Source organism: Molossus molossus, unplaced genomic scaffold, assembly GCF_014108415.1.
Source record: "Molossus molossus isolate mMolMol1 unplaced genomic scaffold, mMolMol1.p scaffold_m16_p_4, whole genome shotgun sequence".
Classification (NCBI taxonomy): Eukaryota; Metazoa; Chordata; class Mammalia; order Chiroptera; family Molossidae; genus Molossus; species Molossus molossus.
The window spans coordinates 24043790-24050518 of record NW_023425377.1 but is presented as its reverse complement, the minus strand read 5'-3'; positions in this window follow the sequence as shown (position 1 = coordinate 24050518).

The window sequence follows — 6729 nt, the reverse complement described above, 5'->3', positions numbered from 1 at the left end:
TCAGAAGCAGCCAGGCAGCATCTGGGGACACCAAGGCTGCGAGGACCTGTGATCCTCATTACCCTCGTCCTGCTGCACAGACACAGGAAGGGCCCACAGGCGCTGGCGTGACTTGGAGAGCTAGCGTCCTCCGACCCGCTGTCAGGGGCAGTGTCTGCAGACCGAGGTGTGAGCAACGGGAAGCGGACATGCTCGGTTGCTCATTTGCACCAGGTGAATCTGACAGCTTGCAGAAACGGGGCCAAGAAGTTTTAAAGCAGAGAGTCACTCTGCTTTGATCTCTCCCTTTGGGAGAAATGTTATAAGAAGGGGAGAGAGAGTCTTCAGGCAGAGGAAACAGTGTGCTCGAAGGCTCCCAGGCAAGCAAGACGTTGACGTGTTGGAGAACAGAAAGGAGGCTGGTGCGGCGGGAGCTCGAACGCAAATGAGGCAGCGCAGGCGGCGAGGTCAGAGAGAGGCGGGAGCCGGACCAGGCCGGGCCGTCTGAGGATATTGAACTTCATGGTATATGCCTTCAGAAATCGTGGAAGGGGTTTAACCTCTGCTAATGACAGATGGTATCTAAAGGTATAGCTCATTATATTTTTCAAAGATGACCATAGAACATATCCTACCCCACATGCTCCTCTTTCAATGTGAAGTTGGTACTCCTCCAAGGAGAGATGGGGTCTATGTTTCCTCCCCTTGAATCTGGGCAGGACTGTGAGGAGAAGTGACTCCAGGTGACTTCCTAGGCTAGGTCATAAAAAGTCTGCAGCTTCTGCCTGGTCCTCTTGCAACCCAATCTGTGAAGAAGCAAGAAAATCATGTGGAAAGACCGAGTGAAATGTTCCCGCCCCCACGGAGGCCCCAGTGGCCAGCGAGTGTGCACCTCTGGGCCCATGAGTGAGCAAGCCCTGAGACGGCATCAGCCCCAGCTGCTGAGTCACTTCAAGGCTTCCTGTGTCACCCTCAGGTCCCAGACATTGTGACGCGGGTACGAACTTCTTCTGACTCCCCGACCCCCAGAATCCATGAGCACAATTCATTGGTTGGTGGGATTTTGTTCTCCTGGTTTGCAAGGGGACAGGAAAATTATGGCAATAGGTAACCAGAACAAGAAGCTAAAAACCCTAAGATCTAGGTTTCCTGAACCCCACTGTTGTCCATGCCCCCCCCCCCCTTTTTCAGTGTGTAGACTACCTACCAGTACTATGTCCCTTCGGTGCTTAACTTAACTACATAGGACCCTTCCCAGGCCTTACCTAAGGCTCCTCCTTCCAATTCTGGCGCAGTGGCTTCAGCTCACAAGTTCAATTCTATTACGCAACCTAAACACTTATACCAAAACCAGAGAGGGCATTTGAAAAAGACTTTTGGACAGAATTCGTGATTTTTATCTTGCTTCTCTTCAGAAGTATAGCTCCTCTAATGAGGGGCTGGGGAAACCTGGTAAGCCAAAATCAGCCTTAGTAGCTACCAAAGGTTACAAGAGAAATGAGAATCGAACACACATCTAGTTTTCCCTAGCTGCAGGAAGCCCTGGGCGAGGTGACCACCTGCTCGCAAGGTGTCACCTTGTCACCAACCCCGGTGTGACTCACTGTTCCGTCTGCATGCACAGATTTGACCAGACTACTGCTTTCTCACTCATCATAACCTGTCTTCTTGGAAGCAGATCCCTCCTGGGATCGCAGGAAGTTTGACTTCAGCTCCAAGGTCTCCCCAAGTGCTGGCAGGGAGTTGCTCTGTGGGTACTTGGTGCCAGCCACAGCCTTTCTTGCCCACCACCTGCCTGTCCACCCTTCTTGCCCTGATACCATGAGGAGGAGGTTTCCAGCAAAGAGAACAGACGAAGAGGCCACTCACCAGCTTTCTGCTCTTGTTCTCGGCCTTCAGCTTCGCAGCCTCACAGAGATGAATGAGTAGAGAGGGTGACCGCTGCTGGCTACAATTTTCCCGCTAGAAGAGAGTGAGTACCCTCAAAGGGGAGAGCAACTTGCCCTGCCTTGAACAGTCTCTTCTGCCGCTTTTGAAAGAACCGTTCGATTTAAATATAATAGCTTTCCGGATCAAATACTTTTCATTTCTAAGAGCAGATCAATTCCAATTTACTTCTGAAATTCTGCTTTCATGCAATAACCCGTCTTGTGGTCTGGTGGGAGTCTGGCTTTTATAGTGGATCTTATTGAGCCACTGAAGATTGATGAGGTGTGGATGTGCCGGGGTTTCGCACAGCCCAACGAGCCAGGCCAAGGAAGAGGGTCCAGTTGACTGTACCACTTACATTGTTGCACACCTATCAGGTGTCGGGCTGTGACAACAACCACTGTCCGCAGAGGAGTTTGTTTATTTTTTCCAACAACCTTATGAAGTTAAAAGGGAAAGTGTCACTGTTTTACAGATGAGGAAACTGAGGCTTGGAGAGCTTAAGCATCCTTCCTGTGGTCACACAGCTGGGGAGAGAGGAAGCCGGGCTCCAGCCCAGGGCAAACAGTGCCAGAGCCAACGCTTATCGGGATCCAGGGTTGACTCTGACGTGGAGCCAAGTTCGGGAAGTGACGGGTAAAGCCTTCCAGGTTTCATTCAGCTCTAATCAGCCGGCAGATCAGTTACATGCAACACAGTTTTGTAGGATGTCTGATCTCAGCTGATGAATGATAATCACTGCCCACAGTGTTTGTAATTTTTCTTCTTGACTGTTTGGATATAGTTGTTTTTAAAAACCCTTGAAAAGTGCTTAGCACCTAAAAATACCCCCAATAAACTATGTAATGTAGATCCTCATTTGATCTTGCTTAGAATAGAACACACAGCAATTATGATATCAAAAGTAGAGGATCAGAGATTGAAGGTCTGGATTATAATTCCTGGGCAGAGCTGCTGGGCAATTTGGGCAAAGACAATTACTCCACCCCTACATTGCATAGTCTCAATGGGGGTGTCAATCAAGGTACCCTAACCCTGTCGGGGTGATCAGATTTCCCAGGACAGTACAGCCTGGAATTCAAGAACACAGCAAACACAGCACATTAATCCCCAAGAAAAGAGAAAAGACTGGGCCCGAGTTTTCCTTCTCAGAGGCCCAGACCCGTTCTTTCTAAGGTCTGGTATGTCTACCTTCCCTGAATCTGTGACTTACCCCAGGTCCTCTCAATAAAGTCCTCATTGGCATATGTTAGGCAGAGTGGGTTTCTGTTGCTTAAAATCAAATAACCAGGCATAGTGCTTGTTGGAAGGAAAAAAAAAAAGCATGGCCTCAGTGGTCCCTAAATTCCCTGCAATCCTAGCATTTCAGGCTGTTATACTCCCATCATCACAGGACATGAGGTTGTTTCTCCATCAGAGCATCCATTCTTCTATACAGGATGAAGAGGGGAAGAATAAAAAATTTTAGGTCATTAGGCATTTTCCCTGCAAGTTTCAAAATAGCTAAGTAACTGAAAATCTGGGAGGTTTGTATGAAATTTCCAGTCTTTCTGTTTACTATAAAATGTGACTGTGGCCCTGGCCAGTGTGGGTCAGTGGTAAGAACATTGGCCTGTGGACTAAAGAGTTGCAGGTTCAATTCTGACCAAGGGCACATACCTCGGTTGCGGTTCAGTCCATGGCCCTGGTTGGGGTCATGTGGGACACAACCAATTGATGTGTCTCTCTCACATTGATGTCTCCTGCCCCCCCCCCCCATCATACTCTATCTGAAGATAAGTGGAAAAATATCTTTGGGTGAAGATTTAAAACAAAAAACAAAAATGTGACTGTGGTTTGCCTGTCTGGTGTGACTCAGTGGATTGAGCGTCATCCCAAGAACTGAGAGGTCCCAGTTCAATTCCTGGTCAGGGCACATGGCCAGGTTGTGGGCTCGATCCTCAGTAGGGGGCATGCAGCTACGTCTCCCATCAACGTTTCTATCTCTTTCTCCCTTCTTCTCTCTAAAAAACAAAAAATCAATAAAAACATAATTTAAGAAATGTGACCGGTTAAATCTGGGGAAATTGGAATGACTTGAAGATGAGAGATCTGGATTGTAAACTATCACTGCCCCTTACCAGGGCTTAACCTTGTGGGAGTTGTTGCATCCCCGAGTCTCAGGGTCCTCGCCTGAAATGAACAAGGCGCCATGCTTGAGTAAGATATCTCATTGTGTTCTATTCTCACTCTCTTTGTACATCCCATAAACGCCCATGCACATGTGCACGTGTGCACACGCACGTATATTCACACAAATGCCTGTGTGTGAGCTCTCACACACAAATGCACACACAGAATTCCAAGAATTTGAGGCTTTTTGCACCTCTGACTCAGAGCCTGAAGGAGATGCCTGCAGCTCTGGAGTGGTGTGTGCTAAGGGAGCGAGTACCAGAGGAAGGACCGTCCTCAAGGCAAGACAGCAGTGTCTCTAGGTTCCACAGGTAGTAGGATCCTAGGTCCTGATTCCCAGAGCTGTCCCCAAGGAGGACCAGGCCCTCAGAGGGAAAGTCTAGTCTCAGCAAAGTTTCCCCTCCAAGCTTAGCATGAAAGGTCCCTTACTGCCCCATCAAGGACATATGTGAACGTGGACACAACAGGTTATCCATTGTCACTATGAAGACTGGGACCAGAGGATTTGTATGTGTCTCTAGGAAGGGAGAAAAACTCCCCCCAAATCATAGGGATTGAGTTTCCTGCCCTCCTGTCAAGATGGGGACTCAGAGTCACATTTTATATAATGTGAAGATAACAATGTCACATTTCTCATACGGACGGATGTGTGTGTGTGTATAGTTACACACACATGTATATATATTTTCAAAAATTCAATTATGCATTCCACACATTTACCACCTTTTTTCAGTTAACATTATATTCTGGATCCATGGCAACACACATAAATTTGTCTAATCATTTTTTAATAGAAGTAGGACAGACTCATGGTTAAACAAATTCCATGTGTAGAAGGTCTCAAATACAAAGCAAAATTGCCCCTCCCGGTTGCAGAAGGAACCACTGTTCACTATTTCCTGTGTATTTCTTTGAATATTTTAAGCAGATGTGATCATTTCTTATGTCTGCTTTTAATTAGTCTTAACTGGGATCCGCTATGGTGGTCTCATTTCTTTTCTCCGCGTGGCTATCTGAACTGTCTATCTACCAAAGACCCTCCAGTCTGATCTCTAAGCCATTCCCCTGGGAGAAGGGTGGTGAGTAGTTAGAAATAGGGACTCCGGCCAAATATTTCTATTTCTAAAAGGGCCAGATATTTTGTTTTCAAAATCTATCTTGAGGCCGTAAATAACAGACCATGATTCAAATGAAAATCTACAGGCTACTAAACAAACATATATAATTTCTAGCGTGACCTCACGTTAAAAACAGGCCATAAATGGTTTTCTTCAACAAACCCCACCTACTTCTTCTCAATCACGGTGAACCCAAGCCCAATTTTCGTGCTTACAAACCTGTAATGGAAAAGACTTCTTAGTCTGTTTATTCAACGCATCTCTCATTTTTCACATGGCAACCCTGCTAGTCACAGTTATCTGAGCCAAAAGTAATTCAGGAACCTAAACAGCTGCTGCTGACCAATAGAATTTTCAGAAAGCCCTATTTTAAAACAACGTTGATTACATAGCCAGTCTTCTCTGTGTTCCCTACCACGATTTCTTGCCTTTGGCAGAATCTCGAGCACGACAAGAGCTCAGCTCTAACCACGCTGCATTAAGCCCCACTTGACACTACAGTTATTTGTTGGGTCAGACGAGTCCCAGTATTGCCCCTAAAAGGAACATGGAGTGTGAGCTTCTATCGGTAATAGGGCGTCATCAGAAACTCTCAAGTAAGGCAGTGGCACATGTGGTGTGACTTTTGGGAAGGCGGCTTTGGCAGTTTCAGGAAGAGGGATTATGGTAACTAGAAGCTAGAGGTGATGTGCAGATCCATGGTCCAGGCAAGACATGATGAAGGCCCAAACCAGCAAAGTCATGGGAGAATGGAATGGACAAGGCAGATCTAGGAACACAAACCAGTAGGATGTTTGGCCATTACTCTAGGTAAGAGAATAACCTCACGGTTGGTCATTTGAGTGGCCCAATGGTGGCACGGAGTTTCTAATGCAGGGGAAGAACGTTCTTGAGCGTGAGAATGGAGTTCCGTTAAGGTTGTGTTTGGAACATCGGCAAAGTGTCCTCCATTTCAGGTATAAGGAGAGCAAGGAGCCCTAGCTGGTTTTGCTCAGTGGTTAGAGCATCGGCCCGTGGACCAGAGAGTCCCGTGTTCAGTTCCCACTAAGGGCACGTACTTTGGTTGCAGTTTGTCCCCAGCCCCGGTTGGGGTCGTGTGGGTGGCAGCCACTGTATGTGTCTCTCTCACATCGGTGTTTCTCTCTCTCTCTCTTCTTCCCTCTCTCCTTCCTGCTTTATCTGAAGATAAATGCAAAAATGTCGTCGGGTGAGGATAAAAAATTTTTTTTAAAAAAAGGGCAAGGAAAATAATCCATCATGAAAATCAAGACTATGGTTGAAAAAGTATGAATGGCAAAGAGGGAGAAGATTATCTGAGAGATGCTGCAGAGACATAAAGGGACACACAAGGACTTGCTACAGGTTTAGTTCCCAGGGTCACACGACTCATTTTTACCTGAATGTGTCACACTCAACAAAGAAGCTGACAATGGAATCCATCAGCTCAGTCCAGAGGGACTCCCAGGGCTTATGCCACCAAACTCCACCTCTTTACAAATACCCAAATGATGCCAGGGACAAAGGCTTCCCT